Genomic DNA, 18,327 nt, shown 5'->3' on the forward strand with positions numbered 1-18,327 from the left:
CTATGCTTTTAAAATTCAACACAAAATGTTTAGATGCTAGAGGGTGACCACTCTTAAAGCTGATCAAGTAATAGCCAGCTTCCAGAAATCTGCCTCTTTTTTCCTGTAGCCCCCTACCCCCCCCCCCCTGCCCCAAACGGGTGAGGGGGGGGGGGGGCTGTCAGCGGTACAATATTCCACTCTTCAGCCAAACGAATAATGACAATTAGCAATTAGAAACAAAATAAAAGGCTGTTTCTACTATAACTAAAAATAAATAAAGAAAAATATATAAAATTTAAAGACCCATCGCATTAAATTGAAATTCCTCTGATAAAAAAACATTGAAGCACTGCACTTTCACTAAAAATCTGGAAGACCTGCACAGGGTGGGAAATATTGTCAGAGGAGAGAGTATGTTCCATAGGGCTGAGCTGTGTACGTAAAAAGATTGGTGTCTGTTAGGTAAGAAAATTATGTAGATGATAGGCAGGAGTTGAGTTGGATAGTGGCAAATACAGAGGTGAGGAGTCTTGTGGTGTGTGGTTACAAGAGGAAAGGGATAGGGATGGGTGGAGAGGGAAAAAGGAGAGAGGAACCCTAAAGAGATCTACGAAAACACGAAACATCTGGCATGTTCCCTCTGCGTTTGAGAACGGAACATAATTTACGAATTGAATCGCCACTGTTAAAAACGCTACAAATACAAGTGTCGAAAAGAAAGACACATTACAAGAGTAGCGCTTAATACCCTAATTGTGCAAAGCATTCTGAGATAAAAACTTTGCCGCCATTAGCGGAAGAGTGCAACGCCATCTAGCAGATGGATGCTGAGGCTGTAATCGGGAGCAGCCAACAGAAACTCACACGAGAGTGCCTGACTATTCACATACACACAGTGGAGTCATGCATGACTGCAGTCGAGCGGCATCATAGGCGGAGTCCTGGTGCTGTGACAGAACAGCAGACAGTGGCACGACTCATGTCTGGTGGCGCACTCGGACTGCTAATAACATAGATTTTCTTTCTGTATGTACCTTTTACATCCAATACATCACAGCTTCTTAGTTAACGTGGATTGGATTGCTGAGGTATGTGACATCAAATGTTTACGAAATTTTCGTCCGATTGCAGTTCAGCAATTACGTTGTTTTCAATAATTCCGACAGAATACACGGCAACCATCTGTCTCCGGAAGGACGTGACCAAACAGGTGAAGAGGTGTCATTAGTAGCACCTAAACGTCATCTTGCTACCCTTACAGACGTGAGCCCAATTGTCATACATGTCCGTATTTGCGGTGGGGAGTGGGACTACTATTTGCTAGCAAGGTGTGTTTTCGGCGAGCTTACATGATACGCACATGTCTAAAACTTTCTTAACTGCTGATGACATTGCTACATCTCGAATATGTCACAAAACGTAGAATCCATCCTGTAATGCTCAGTATTTTCCAACAAGAACTGTACTTCGTGAAGTCAAAGACCGATTTCATGGTGCTTACAACTAGCACACTATGTTTGGAAAATGCACGGTTAGTACAACTAAAAATGAGGCAGAAAGATTCAGGGAGTAGAAATACGAACATCTGGATGGAGGTCAACCAAGAAAAACAACTGTCCAAAACGACAAAAGAGGAAATGGACACACACAATAATACCATAACCCAGTCCATTTTGCGTCAGAATCAGCGCACTTTGTGTCGAAATCACTGAATTTTGTGCCAAAATCAGCGAATTTAGTGTCACACCGTTTTGTAAGTTCCCAGTTTACTCAAGATTTATTGTTGCAGCAGGTCATATGGAGTACATGAAATGATTACACTTACAGATCAACAGCAAAAGTAGTTTTGAGGTACCAGGTATCGACCCACAGTGCAATACCGATATTAATGCGTGGTGTAGTCTCCCTGGGCGGAAATGCAGGCGCTGACTCTGGCATCTAGTCGATTGTACAGATGGCGAATGTCGTCCTGAGATACTTTATTCCAAGCCTGCTCTACCTGTCTACGTAGTTCTGTAAGAGTTGTGGGTGGATGAGTCGTATGAGTCACTTCTCGTCCCATCATCTCCACAAGTCTGGAGACCGTGCTGGCCAGGGAATTTGCTGCACATCTTGCAGAGCACAATGAGTTTCACGGGCAGCGTTCGGGCGAGTATTATCCTGTTGTAATAATATATCACCTTCCTGTTGCAAGAAAGGCAGCATTCTGCATGTACCGAGCGGTGGTCAGCAACATCTCCAGAAATGCCAAAGACGTACGATAGTTGCGGCTTATCACACTCCAGACCATAAGGCCTGAGGTAAGGCCAGCGTGTCTTGGACGAACGCACTCTACGAGACAATGTTCATCAGGTCTACGACGTACGCGCAAACAACCTCCGCTTGCGTGTAGGCAGAATCTGCTTTCGTCGCTGAAGGCCATAGCGCGCCATTCTATCTTTCGGGTGATCCTCTGACTGCAGCAGTCGAGCGATGCACGTCGGTGCTGTAGCTAGAGACAAGAGGTGTGCGTGCACGTAGCCCCATTGCTAGTAACCAGTTCGCAACAGTTCCTGTTGACAAGTCTGCTCTCACAAGCCCTCTTATCTATTATTTTGAAGAATCAGCCTCAGCTGCACAATTAATATTTTGAAGATTCAGCCGCAGTTGCATATTAGTCTATCACAGTTGCTGATGGGGCTGCAATATGCTAAAAAAGTTCCTCCTATCTTGTAAGACGTTGTGGTCTTCTGACCTTCATTCCGCCCTCACAATCATATTTCGCACAGCAAGACGCTTCATTTGAACCCGAACTCGATAAGGTAAAGTCAATGTTGCATGAATTCATGTAAACGATATGCAAATAACAAGTGTGCACTGGGGTTGAAATACTAGAGGCTGGCATACACACGTACATTCCAGACACGACGGTCATAGGAGCTTTTATTTCGAGAGAGGCAGACCACACACCAGGTCCCTTCAGAGGACGAGTCAACCTCGGTCGCCCGTGGAGCAGACAGCGTGTGCCCGAGTGAAAGGGAGAACGTCCCCGTGTTCGGATTAAAAGCAAATTCTGCTACATTGTGTGGGAGCATCCAACCTACGCATTCTTTACACATAGCATGCAGTTTCAGAGATTTTCACAGGGAGATGGCAAATGCCAAACGCCGATACTACAGATTTCCAGATTGGCCGCCTTAAACGAAACGTCATTCTCCCGTTTCAGAAGAGCAATGGTGATTGGCAGACGATTTCTGACGCCTTGAGCTGAAGGAGTAATGGAAGAGACCGAAAGATATACCCCTTCACGTCTGGCGTGGAGAGGCACCGTTCCGTTGTCGCTCTTGGAGCGAGGAACAACTCTCTCCTCAGTACTTCACTGGGAGAGCACCTCTGTTGAGAGCGAATCAACGTGTGACTCCATATTGAGTCCTTGCGATTAAGCATTGTTCACTGTGTTGGCCGACACACTTATTGTACGGTGTGAACGGACAGAGTTACAGTTAAACGCCTGCGAGCGAAAATTTGAGTGGCATCGCGGTGGACTGGTTATCTCACCGGTGTATCACGCCAATAGTTAGACTAGGGGCGAATAGGAATCCTTGACTTCATCAAGGCATAGGGAGAGTTTGATTGGCGAAGGTCAATCCAGATCGAACGAGAGTTATCTTATTTGTCAGCAGCGAGCGGCGCAGACAGCAGTCATCGCAGCTTACGGTATTGTGCGCTACAGCTATTGCGAGCACCATATTCCCCCACAACAGTACACTTCACTGCATTTCACACGCAACAGCCTAGACCATACCTAGCAACATTCTAAAGGATAATTATTCAAGTTGAGTAGGCGCGCCTCTCAGCCATTCTGCCAAGTCAATAACAATCTTAAACTTTGTATAGAAATTTCATTAGCGAATCCTATCCTTGAGAGGTAACTTCACATTCCGAAAAGAACCAGGATATAACTTGTTCAATTCATAACTAAAAGTGCCATTGTGATTTCTCAGAATTTTTGCAAAATAAATAATAATTTTCGTTAGTTTCATGTTTTTCTTACACTAACTATCACTACTCCAGTACCCAAGTATCCCACTGGTTACGTAAGAAATTTTGTGAATTTTTGTGGCATTTACTTACAGCGGACGACTCCAGAAGATATTTATTGCTGAAAGTTTTTCAGGCATTTCTCTTTAGAACGTTAGGAGCGTCTGTCTGACTTCTGTAGTAGTGTGGGGGTGGAAATTGCATCTTGCAGGAGCCACAGGGTAAAGGGTACATCTCAGATTAATCCGTTGCGCAGAATAACAGAATATCAGATCAACCCCACGCTCACAATCCGTGCTGTGGTATCTGTACGATCTGCTACTGCTGCCCTTACAATACGACGACCCTGTCGGGCGTCTATGCTGCGTGGACATCCAGAACCTTGTCAACGGCTGTGGGAATGTTCACATGTCTACTGATACCAGCGTCGTTGCACAACTAAAGCAGCACATTCAACTTGCTTGGTAGTGCTCCGAAAGGACATCCCGCCACTCGGAAGGTCACAATTTGACCAATTTCAGACTCGCTCCGTTGGTTGTAGGAAGAACGAGTGCGTTTCCGTGGCATGCTTGCCTGTCTGCTTCACGCATTTAGACCACACAGAGCCTTCTGACTGTGCGCAATCTCTGTCAGAGGGTAGATACAGATGGCGCTCTGGTACCTATGCCACTACGCTATCTGTTGGCGGACGAAGTTCAAGTTATTATCAGTACATCCGCTATCCCCCTGGTGGCATATGCCGTCACTGGATCAAAACTGACGTTGTCTTTCCCGGTATTTTTTTTTTTTTTCTGGCAGTGTGTTTTGGAGTACGATTGGCGACATGTAAGTAGCAATGAAAAAGTTCCAGCTACAACTCTGCTAAAAATCTGCGTAATACCAGATTTTAAACCATTTTGTTTAAAGAAAAACCACGTAACTCCACTATATTTGTTCCTTTCCCTCAGAGGTGTGTGTGTGTGGGGGGGGGGGGGTCTTTGCCCTCAGGAATGGACGCCCTAGGCCGCAGCAATATTATTATACTGGTTAGAAGGATAATCGTTAATCACGTAACCGGACAGCAATTTGTTGAATTTTTCTGGATTTCCGTCTAAAATCTCCACCTTCTACCCCCCAAATTACAGGCGCTAGGCGGCTGCGTAGTTTATCAGTACTGTAGGGCAGGTACTGCCCGCTCGATCTTTCTGCGCCACGGTTCTGTTCTTTTCCTCTGCATACATACTCTGCAAACAGTTGTGAAGTGCGTGCAGAGGCTACGTAGCACTGTATAAGATGTTACACTTTCTTCATGTTACAATCGTGTATCAAGCGTGGGAACAATGACTTCTCAGATGCCTCTATAATTAGTGTAATCTTGTCTTCGCGGTGTCTGCAGGAGGGGTACGTAGGGGATGTTTTTGCCCATTGGTGGGTAGCAAGACCTGCAGCCAAGTCCACAGTGCGTGTCTGGTACAATGGCGGCTAAAGTATGAAAGATGGCCACACTGAAATACTTGATACTTCTATTATAATTTGATGTTTCACAGTACGACAAATCCAGAAATATCAGCGTGCTTGCGGCATTGAGGCGCATTTATTAAAACTTTCATATTACAAATATCATAAATACTGTAGAAGTTAGCTGAATAAAGTTAACAAGTAAGCTAGCTATAATCACTGCAAATTAATAACTGCTGAATACTTCACGCGATCTTTATAAACGAATCATTGGAAGATAGCTAAGGATCTAACTACCATTCCTGGAAGTCATATATCGATACATATTTTATTTATTGAATTATTGTGTTTTATACATTTTCTATTATGTATATGTGTCAGATCATAGTGTGCTTCATAGATACATAGCACATGAAAGCAGTATGGCAATTTTCAGATATAGCTGTATATGACCATGCGGCTTTTATTTCAGTTAATAATAGCTGTTTCTAAATGATAACTGAAATTTCTGTTCGCCAGTATTAACATTTTTGTAACTTAAAACCGGTAAATGGTCCTTAAGATCTAATACCATAAATAGATGAGAGACTTGATGTTGCAGAGCAGTTGCTGCAGTAAAGTGATAGCTAGTAGTCGCCAATACTTTAAAATTTGCCCGTACTTGGCAAATTCCGCGGCTAGTGGGAGTTTGACGCAGTGAATTCGTAGCAACTTTTACTGTGAGTGATCATTATAAGTTGTACTTGAAGAACTTTGAAGTGATTTACTTGCTGTTCTAGGTTTATTTTTGACTGGTTAAAAGAATAGGGCTGTTACTTGGCGAATTAGTGACGACATATTGATTTCGGGGGATTCTAGTACCATTCTGATTTTGCAGATTTAAGCAATCTTAACTGCGATTGAATATTTATCAGTTTGTATGTTTTAAAGTGAATCATACTAAACCACCAGTTCTAGAAATTCTTTCAAGTCATTTATTAAATAAATTATCACTTTATTCAACATAGATTTGTGATGTAGTCTACATTAATTTATTATTAGCAGATAACAACCTTTATTCCCTTTATTATTATTAATTTAATTGTAATTGTATTTTGCATTTCTTTAAAATTTCGCTTTAACTTTCCAATGCTTTATCTATTTGGCCAGAGGATCATAATCTGTAACTGTTACTTTAGCTACCTTAGCTAATGACCATCAAAGAAGATGTGAGCGTCTCGACCCTATGATAACGTTGAGTCACATCCTCTGAACGGAGCCGCACATAGCCCAAATACCAACGACCACAGATCCGTTAATTTTGATATGTCGCGAATATGTTTTCTCGGCAGGACATCTGATTAGAAAATCTATCCATATTTCTTGCTGTATTGTTTACGATGTAGGAGCAAATTTGCGGCTTTTCTAAATTGGAGTATTCGCTTCAAAAATGTAATAAAATTGACTGTACAAAGACCCCCAAAATTTGTATAGAAAATAATTTCGGAAAAAAGTGATTCGAACGAGACTGATCAAAGTTGCCACAAATGCAAAGAAGAGGATCACAGTGACAGTTGTCTGTTTGCGAACTTATATGCTTTGTATTTTACGCATCTACTAATCACGAACAACCTTTGCTGTCATACCTGTACTCTCTGAGCGATTTTCCCATACTCAGAGCTGCGTCTGTTATGCTTTGCTATCTTGTCTAAACTCTTCAAGACAAAAACGACCTTGGTCAACGTGAAACGAGAAATCTCACACTCCACGTGGCTTCCAAGGTTTGAAGTAGCAAAATGCGATATCTATTCCATTTGGACTGTTCTGGATTAACGGTGTGTTTTCGCTTTGTGTGATATGGTGTGCTTCTGAACGATGCTGCATTGAATTATACTGAGAAAGATGGAGAAAGGCAAGTAAATCAGCTTATAGTTTGTATAATGAAGTGGTATTGAGAATTGCACACAATATTTTTATACGACGACTCCATAATACAAGGTAATGTGTGCTTTTTTTTTTAAATTTTACGTCTTGGCGAGACATACTGGAAACGCAAAATACCATGGATGCTAAAGCAGGACGAAGAGCCGAGTGGTACACGTGACTGCGATTGATGTGGGACAGTTTCAGTTCGGTTTACAGGCTATACTGGTTCTTAATCAAATTTAGTGAGATTTTTGTTCTTTTTTAATTCATGACTATTAAGAAGAATAGGCCTTTGTATGATAATAATGTATGTGCCACGTGGTTCATGTAATGTTTAACATGACGGGACTATCGTGCTCACTGCCTTTGCTGCCTGAGCAGCGCAAGAATATTTATTTCTTTTAAAATATTTTTAAGAGTTTTTTCTCTTTATGATGTTGTGGGATAATTAAAAAGTGTGTACTTTTTACGCTTTAACGTTGAACAAGCAGGGATCGAAGCAATACACCTGAATATACATCACTGTGAACGAACCATCGTCCGCACCTCGTGGTCGTGTGGTAGCGTTCTCGCTTCCCGCGCCCGGGTTCGATTCCCGGCGGGGTCAGGGATTTTCTCTGCCTCGTGATGACTGGGTGTTGTGTGACGTCCTTAGGTTAGTTAGGTTTAAGTAGTTCTAAGTTCTAGGGGACTGATGACCTCAGATGTTAAGTCCCATAGTGCTCAGAGCCATTTTTTTTTTAACGAACCATTTATCGGCACAGTCGGAGCAACAATGTTTTCCAACGGCAGCGACCGTGAGATTCTCTGCGCCACTTGCCTTTTAATTATAAAAAGAAAAAAAATGGAAGGAAGCTTTAGAAACATTGAGTCTGGATGTCGTATCTCATAGCGGAAGGTTGTCTGTGTAAAGACTATTTACAGTAATTACGATTATGACAAACTTCCGTTAATTGTGATATTTGGTTACTGAAAAGTGGAAATAAATGTCATGTTGGTGGAGTGCTACAATTAGCTGCGCTGTCTGAAACGTGTATTCGATAAATCATTACCCTGTTTTACTGGGAGCTTGAAGGAAATTTAAAAGAAATAGATTTCGTATAAGTACAAAAATGAGGCAGACAACGATAATATTGTTTATTAATCTCAGTTTAGGAACATATTGGAGTTATCCAAAAATTACTAGCTCCATATATTGAAAGTTTGTTTAACCAAAGGGCAGGAAAGCCAACGGATATTTAGTGAAAGAAAATTTGATTTCACGTTGATGCTATCGCAACCATTCCATGATCGCAGCGAACGAGTAAGGAGTAATACAGTCCCTAGCGAATACTACAGCGACGAAAATAAACAGTATTATGAAGCAGATATTTTAAGTCGTCTAAAATGCAAAAACCGTAAAATATTGCCGAAAAAAAAGATGCATCCAAAATGAAATCTTATTGATATACAACATCTCAATAAATATATATGCAAAACTATAAAATTAATGTGTTTGTGGTGCGCCAGTCCACGGTCCTATCACGGCAAATGTTAATCTTATTGTGCTGTGTGAATACACTTGTATTGATTGATTGGGAACTAATAGGAAGTAACTGTCAGAAAATCTCGTATCTTTATTTATTTTTCGTTCCTTTCATCAATTTAATTAAATATAGTGTAATTTTTAAAAATGGTAGCACTGAGTAGTCATGAGGCTTTGCACTAATGCCTTGCATAAGGATAACACGAGGTACAATTTTATGCCTTTAGCTCACTAGTTTTTCATGTTGTACGAACTGTACATCCCCGAGATTCTTGGTCTAAATGACGCTTATGGGATCCAAGGTTAGTTTCAGTGATAAGAAATTTGCTCAGTTAACAATAGTAAATCAACGCAGAAGCGAAATAATATCCGACGCGTTAAGTACGAGTGTCTGAATCGAGTAGGGCTGTCAGATCGCGAATAATGTTATCTTTTGGTTGTTATTCACTTAGTAATGTGGACATCTTTAATAATAGCAATGTTATGTGGAACGCATGACCACTACTACACAGAACGTATTGTCAGACATCGAACAACTGATTTCAATGAAATTTTCATCTACAATAAGAAAGTCTAACATTGAAAGAAGAAATGCACGCAAAAATAATACTGTCGTTCAAAATTTGATAGTTCACGCAGACATTGAGTAGTCTGTATCTGCATTCGGTCGGGATGGATAGTATGCATCTACTTTCACAAGCTGCAACATGGTCGCGAATACAACAGTGACCCAGAAAGTGTAGAACAAATTTCTTTATTTCCGTCTATGATCACAAATTTGTTAGGTCCTCAGATTACCGATTTCGGTCAGCAATGATTATCTTCAGATCTGTTTTAAAAGCATGTCCTAATATTATGGAGTCATATTGGAGTCGTCAAAACACAAACACAGAATCAGCTTAGCATCGTAGCACGTTTGTAAAATATGGTATGTACTAGAATCGTCTTGTTAACAGCGCTGCTGTTCATAACAAACTGGTGCTGTTCTCAAAAGTCGCAGTTTCCGACAAACTGTTCAAGGCTCGGAACATTAGTCTGTGTGCCAAACACGCAGCTCTGTGTATCTCGGTCTCGGCAGTGCAGAGGTGTGCTCGTTTACTGAGAAGTTCGCAGCATCGAGGTTGGAACATACATGAGTGGATCAAAGTGCGCGTTGCAGTTGAACCCACTCAATACCTAGCAAAGTGATCGAGCCACACATTCATCTGGAGGGAAAGATCGATTTCTTCTTAGAGGATCTTGGTACGTAGAGTCGTGATGTTCGTGTACTGAGCTTCCCATCTTCACTGTTTGCCATAGGATCATTGTTAGCCACCAGAGGAACAGAGATATGTTACTACAAACATGTGTGCGACATTTCAGAGGCGCAGTTGGCCCGGTTTTCCCCTCGTGGACGGTAATACCTATCCACCTCGAGCTGCTCTTGAGGATGAATTTCTTGTAGGAGAAGATATTCATTACTTGGGCTGGCAGTAAGGCCTCCAGGCCAGTACCTATAAATCATGCCCAAGGTGCATTGGGGAGACGAAGTGAAAACCATCAGCCTCTGTCAAGGGCTCTCCAGACCTAAATGCAGCTCTTCTTCACGAATGAGATTACCTGCCAATAGAGCTCCCGAAGCAACTCTTAGAAAAAAACATCGAATTAGCTGCAAGAACATGTGGCAGGTAAAGTAAGCATATTCTATTGTGACGTAACTGCTTACTCACATGTTGATAAGCGAGCATAAATACCGTTATTGCTATTGTATTATCCGAAATTCTTCTTATGGAGGAACAGGGCTTGTGAAGTCTGGAGTATTGAACTCGTTGAATTCCCCATTGCTGGAACGTGGTGAGAACGGCCAACTGCAAACTTAGGACGTTGGGCGGCCGAGGAGCGGACTTTTGGGTCGTTTCCCTGATTTCCCTCCAAGGACACTAGAGCCATGTGTGAAGGTTGGCAGGGTGCTCCCAGGGCGGAGTACCATTAAGCGCCTTTTCAGCGCTGTGCGAAACGCAAGTGATTCCTGGGGTAGCCAGAAACGGTCTCTGCTTTTCCTAGAAGCATACGCAGAGAAAGAGCCACCGCCATATTACCGTCCACACAGAATAGGAACGAGCTGCATTTTGCGCCCAGACGAATTTTCAGCAAATTGGGGTGAAAAGCCATCCAGTACCAACATTTAGTCAGTTTATGGGAAAACAACAAGTGCTTTTGGAGAAAATTGTGCATGCTTCCTCTGTAAGTTTTAATGCGAGGTGAAGTTCCCGGCTGTCGCGGTGGCAAAACTCGGGACTGGTCCCTCCCACCGGTAGCGTTTAGAAGCGGTGAGGAACATAGGAGAGGACGGTCGGACGGAGTCAGGTTCGAGGACGTGGTGTGTGCTGTTCGAAGATACGCGAGATGTCGGGTCCTGCTTGGCGCTTCTTTCGCTGTTCTTTTTGAGTAAATGTCGCGGTTAGCAACTGCGTTTCGTTTTGCCTGAGAAACTCATAATTTGCGTCTTTATTTCGCCACGTGAGTTCCCGTTTTATGGTGGATTTCTTATTCTGGCACAGTCAGTCGATCTTCTCCAGTATTACCACATTTGTGAGCTGCTCAGAATTTGAAAGGTTATAGGCTTGTCGAGTAGCGTTTTTTTACAGAGCATTCAGGTGTCTTCAGCATTTATTCAGTGCAGTCAATGTAGACAGGAAATTTATCTCATTACTGGATGATATCTTTCTGTTTGTAGTTGCATGCATGGTAATTTTTGTATTCATGACGTGGTGAATTGTCACTGTAGTTTCCCTTTGTCTGTAAATCATTTTACTCTTGAAGCAACAGATTAAAGGTTAAATTTAACGAATATAATTGTTTTTTCTGTCCTACAACCATCTGAAGAGGTGACCATTATCTCTAACTAGATATCAACATGCGGCTCTGTATGCCTTAATTGTGCACTTGCTGTGTCGGCGTTCCAGTGCAAAGCAGGGGCTATCATTACCTGGAATATTTTGTAATTAACCAGGTAAGATAACTGTTTCATTTTTTTCCTGTTTGAATTTCTGGAGGTTTATCTGTTGGAAATTAAAGTTCACCTTCTTCTGCATTGATCAGCGCGAGTGGTTATAATTGACAGTGTCGTTCTGTAGTGTTGTAAAGGTACCAGGTGGTTCAAATGGCTCTGAGCACTATGGGACTCAACTGCTGAGGTCATTAGTCCCCTAGAACTTAGAACTAGTTAAACCTAACTAACCTAAGGACATCACAAACATCCATGCCCGAGGCAGGATTCGAACCTGCGACCGTAGCGGTCTTGCGGTTCCAGACTGCAGCGCCTTTAACCGCACGGCCACTTCGGCCGGCAAAGGTACCAGGTGTCGAACAGCTGTAGAATTAAACGTGTTTTGAGTCCGCAACTGTGACAGGCACTTGCATTCACTATTGTCGAACCCCATATGGTTAACACGAACCTTGAAGCACTACAAACGCGCAAATACCACAACATTAAACTTTATTAAATATTATGCTGTGTGTTTGTATTAGGATAGAAAGCCTTTGCATTGTTCTGTAACCTTTACATTGTACTATTCAGGAAATATACTATAATTTTTGACGGCTTACACATGAATACTAAACTGCTCGAACAGTCGTAATTGACAACCCCTCTGCGCCGTTGTTTGCAATACTCATGCGTACGACGGAACGCCTGCCTGTCAGGTGCACATTTCCACGTACACTCTGTTACAGATGTGTTCCTAACCTTTAGCGTTGAAACGATATATATAGTACAGGATCCTGAACTTACTACTGAATGATTTATAACTAGCGGTCGGCAATGAATATTTAGGTTTTACTGACGTAAATGATGTCACTCCCGTAAGAGCAAAAACTTGAGCTAGTCTGACTGCATGCATTATAACGGCTTTTGCCACTCCCTAGCTCACTAATGATGAGGTGGATCTAGTTTGTATTATTTACTTAATTATTTATTGGACGGCACCACGTGAATAAAGCATTGCCATCTGTAACAACCAGATACTGTTCAGTATCTACTGCGGTTCCATACATCGACGACTTCACGCAAAACACTGGAAAAAGAACAAAGTGTGTAAACGTCACCGGCGATTGCGTATTATTTTTCTATGTAGTGCGACAACCGTCGCTATACAAACATAAACAGTTTAGAGCAGTGGTCGTCAATCTTTCCTGCGCAAGAGCCAATACCGACAGTGTTGAGTGGCATCTTGAGCCGCTTATGTGCCGATCTTATTATCACTTGGGAACTTACATAAATTAATATTTTTGAGCCCCCGATACACTCCTTACAGTAACAGCGTGATGTGTTCGCCACCGGTCCCACGTCCTGATCGTTGCAAGTCGGTCCTCTCTGTGTCGCCTGTTCTTTGTTTCAGACTTTGCGACCATCAGCGACCCCAAAGTTGGGACTCCATAATTGCCTGACGAGGTGTTGTGCTGTCTCTGTGAGCGGATGATTAAATGATTAATAACAGTAATTGTTCTTACATTGTGCAATATAAGAGACGATCACAAATCTTTACTAGGTGTTTTGAATGTCAGTTTTCGTCGTATTAGAAAAGCGTGTAATCTCTCAACAGAAAAAATAATTATAATGTTCACATTTGGTGTAACCTCCCTACAGAAAAATCTCGTTTAAGTTCCCAATAGAAAAATTTCTTTCCAATAATAAAATTTCAAGTTTTAATGTGACCTTCCATTAAAGATTGACGGCATATCGAGATTAATAAGTTTTGATGTCATCAGCGCTGCGTCATGACCCTGTGAAATCATCCTGAATAAACTGAAAAATTCTTCCCTCACAATGATGTCGCCGGATAACGCTATCTATATATCTGCTCCTATAAGAAATTTTTGGCACAGGAAAAATTCTTAAAATCTGTAAACTCAGATAAACGACTGACAAAAGTTTTCTTCAGAACGAAAGTTATTATTGAAACATTTCTGCAAGGAATTACATGGGACTTAAACATTACAATTGTGGTTAAATCAGTTGTGGCAATTATGTGCGTGGCAACAAAGAACAATAATTCTTTTTATTACCTTATACTACATCGCTCAGGCACCGCCATCGTTCTGCACGACAAGCCCAATACAAGTCAACCGCTGCACTGCCCTGTCCGAACTCCAGAACTCAAGTGCTCTGCGCGAGCTACAAAACACGATTGCTCTCTGCGAGCTACTAAACTCGACTACTGCCAACACTGCTCTGACCTGCGATTCTATTGTAGCATAGATATTCCAGGCAGCGCGTGAGCAATCCATCGAAATTACATCTGCTCAAGTGCGCTAGCGAATAGTAATGAACCCCTACTGAACCCCTGACAAGCATTAATTTTATTTCATATTTCTTGCTACAAGTATGTACCGCATTTGAAGATGAGCGTCTCTGTAACACAAAAGAGAGAATCCACGTTGCTTCCGTTTGCAAATTTATACCGCAGCAGATGATCCGTACGAGTCGCGCACGCCCGTGAGTTGTCAGTAGTGGAAGACGAACAGTAAAACATTCTCCCTCTCACATCCTCTAACCAAGCAGTGACCCCATGCAGATTTACCACTCTGACCCAGAGGTAAACGGCCAACTTTACTTAGCTCATGGCCGAATTCACGAACGTCAATTACAATTAACCAGATCTTAAAATACTACTGCGTTTGTATTTTTTTTTCTTACTGAGCAGGAAAGCTACACTCTTAAGAAGCTCTTACAGTTAGTTGAAGGTTTTGGATTCGACTGTTAGCTGCTAGGTGCACATTATTATAAAACAGTGTGAGAACCGCGGGCCGCACGAACATTTGATTCGGGCTGCACGTGCGCAGTTCGACGGCCACTGATTTAGAAACATGTGTATAGGTACCCATTCAAGCCGTCTTATCGCCTGATATGCTCCTTTCTTGTCTTTGGTTGCTAAATTCAAGATCCTCCAGCGTCTATACAACTTTTCCTTCAAAGTTGCAGGACACCCTCTAAGTAGTGTGCATTAGTTACTTCTTTTCTTCAAGTAGAGACCTTCCCTTTTCTACAAGGATAGTGACGAGACACAGGCAATTCTCTTATTTTATGAGCGTAACAATGAATAAAATCTACTTACGTAACTGTACCAGTGGACATTGACAGGTTTACGTTTTTGGAGGCCCTGGACGCAACAAAAATCGTGGCCCCACCCAAAAGAGAGAAAAAAAATTATGGCACATTTTATTCAAATTTTTTGCACTTCAAATAAGGTGTAATATTTATGATTCATCTAGAATAAAATTTGAGTTTGATGTCTGTATAATTTATTTTCTTCTCAGCGTCTGTCTCATTTTAGAGGAGGGTCAGCTTGTTCAGACATTAAGTTTCCATCCTGCGCAACATTCGGCTCCTTGAGCGGTAACTCCCACTGTGCTCATGTCGTTCCGTTGGACATCAAGTCGTCTCTTCCTTAGGTAACGTAAATAATGACAGCATAATAATAATCACAGAGTTTCGAAGTAATAATTGGACGGAAATAGACATCGTGCTAAGATCAGTCATCTCTATTATTTTATGAAACTTGAGTTTCGTAACTTTAACGCATAGTTCCCATGAACCATGGACCTTCCCGTTGGTGGGGCGGCTTGCGTGCCTCAGCGATACAGATAGCCGTACCGTAGGTGCAACCACAACGGAGGGGTATCTGTTGAGAGGCCAGACAAACGTGTGGTTCCTGAAGAGGGGCAGCAGCCTTTTCAGTAGTTGCAAGGGCAACAGTCTGGATGATTGACTGATCTGGCCTTGCAACACTAACCAAAACGGCCTTGCTGTGCTGGTACTGCGAACGGCTGAAAGCAAGGGGAAACTACGGCCGTAATTTTTCCCGAGGGCATGCAGCTTTACTGTATGATTAAATGATGATGGCGTCCTCTTGGGTAACGCAGGAATAGGTTTAATAATGAATAGGAAAATAGGAATGCGGGTAAGCTACTACAAACAGCATAGTGAACGCATTATTGTGGCCAAGATAGATACGAAGCCCACGCCTACTACAGTAGTACAAGTTTATATGCCAACTAGCTCTGCAGATGACGAAGAAATTGAAAAAAAATGTATGATGAAATAGAAGAAATTATTCACATTGTGAAGGGAGATGAAAATTTAATAGTCATGGGTGAATGGAATTCGGTAGCAGGAAAAGGGAGAGAAGGAAACGTAGTAGGTGAATATGGATTGGGGCTAAGAAATGAAAGAGGAAGCCGCCTGAAAGAATTTTGCACAGGGCACAACTTCACCATAGCTAACACTTGGTTCAAGAATCGTGAAAGAAGGTTGTATACATGGAAGAAGCCTGGAGATACTGACAGGTTTCAGATAGATTATATAATGGTAAGACAGAGATTTAGGAACCAGGTTTTAAATTGTAAGACATTTCCAGGGGCAGATGTGGATTCTGACCACAACTATTGGTTATGACCTGTAGATTAAAATTGAAGAAGCTGCGAAAAGGTGGGAATTTAAGGAGATGGGACCTGGATAAACTGACTAAACCAGAGGTTGTATAGAGTTTCAGGGTGAGCATAAGGGAAAAACTGACAGGAATGGGGGAAAGAAATACAGTAGAAGATGAATGGGTAGCTTTGAGGAATGAAATAGTGAAGACAGCAGAGGATCAAGTAGGTAAAAAGACGAGGGCTAGTAGAAATCCTTGGGTGACAGAAGAAATACTGAATTTAATTGATGAGAGGAGAAAATATAAAAATGCAGTAAATGAAGCAGGCAAAAAGGAGTACAAACGTCTCAAAAATGAGATCGACAGGAAGCGCAAAATGGCTAAGCAGGCATGGCTAGAGGACAAATGTAAGGTTCAAATGGTGCAAATGGCTCTGAGCACTATGGGACTTAACATCTGTGGTCATCAGTCCCCTAGAACTTAGAACTATTTAAACCTAACCAACCTAAGGACATCACACACATCCATGCCCGAGGCAGGATTCGAACCTGAGACCGTAGCAGTCGCGCGGTTCCGGACTGAGCGCCTAGAACCGCTAGACCACACAAATGTAAGGATGTAGAGGCATATCCCACTGGGGGTAAGATAGATACAGCCTACAGGAAAATTAAAGAGACCTTTGGAGAAAAGAGAGCAACTTGCATGAATATCAAAAGCTCAGATGGAAACCCAGTTCTAAGCAAAGAAGGGAAAGCAGAAAGATGGAAGGAGTATATGGAGGGTCTATACAAGGGCGATGTACTTAAGGACAATATTATGGAAATGGAAGAGGATGTAGATGAAGATGAAATGGGAGATATAATATTGCGTGAAGAGTTTGACAGAGCACTGAAAGACATGAGTCGAAACAAGGCCCCGGGAGTAGACAACATTCCATTAGAACTACTGACAGCCTTGGGAGAGCCAGTCCTGACGAAACTCTACCATCTGGTGAGCAAGATGTATGAAACAGGCGAAATACCCTCAGAGTTCAGGAAGAATATAATAATTCCAATCCCAAAGAAAGCAGGTGTTGATAAATGTGAAAATTACCGAACTATCAGTTTAATAAGTCACGGATGCAAAATACTAACGCGGATTCTTTACAGACGAATGGAAAAACTAGTAGAAGCCGACCTCGGGGAAGATCAGTTTGGATTCCGTAGAAATGTTGGAACACGTGAGGGAATACTGACCCTACGACTTATCTTAGAAGCTAGATTAAGAAAAGGCAAACCTACGTTTCTAGCATTTGTAGACTTGGAGAAAGCGTTTGACAATGTTGACTGGAATACGCTCTTTCAAATTCTGAAGGTGGCAGGGGTAAAATACAAGGAGCGAAAGGCTATTTACAATTTGTACAGAAACCAGATGGCAGTTATAAGAGTCGAGGGACATGAAACGGAAGCAGTGGTTGGGAAGGGAGTGAGACAGGGTTGTAGTCTCTCCCCGATGTTATTCAATCTGTATATTGAGCAAGCAGTAAAGGAAACAAAAGCAAAATTCGGAGTAGGTATTAAAATCCATGGAGAAGAAATAAAAACTTTGAGGTTCGCCGATGACATGGTAATTCTGTCAGAGACAGCAAAGGACTTGGAAGAGCAGTTGAATGGAATGGATAGTGTCTTGAAAGGAGGGTATAAGATGAACATCAACAAAAGCAAAACGAGGATAATGGAATGTAGTCGAATTAAGTCGGGTGGTACTGAGGGAATTAGATTAGGAAATGAGACACTTAAAGTAGTAAAGGAATTTTGCTATTTGGGGAGCAAAATAACTGATGGTGGTCGAAGCAGAGAGGATATAAAATGTAGACTGGCAATGGGAAGGAAAGCGTTTCTGAAAAAGAGAAATTTGTTAACATCGAGTATAGATTTAAGTGTCAGGAAGCCATTTCTGAAAGTATTTGTGTGGAGTGTAGTCATGTATGGAAGTGAACCATGGACGGTTAACAGTTTGGACAAGAAGAGAATGGAAGCTTTTGAAATGTGGTGCTACAGAAGAATG

This window comes from Schistocerca piceifrons, chromosome 2 (genome assembly GCF_021461385.2).
Source record: "Schistocerca piceifrons isolate TAMUIC-IGC-003096 chromosome 2, iqSchPice1.1, whole genome shotgun sequence".
In the NCBI taxonomy this organism is placed as follows: Eukaryota; Metazoa; Arthropoda; class Insecta; order Orthoptera; family Acrididae; genus Schistocerca; species Schistocerca piceifrons.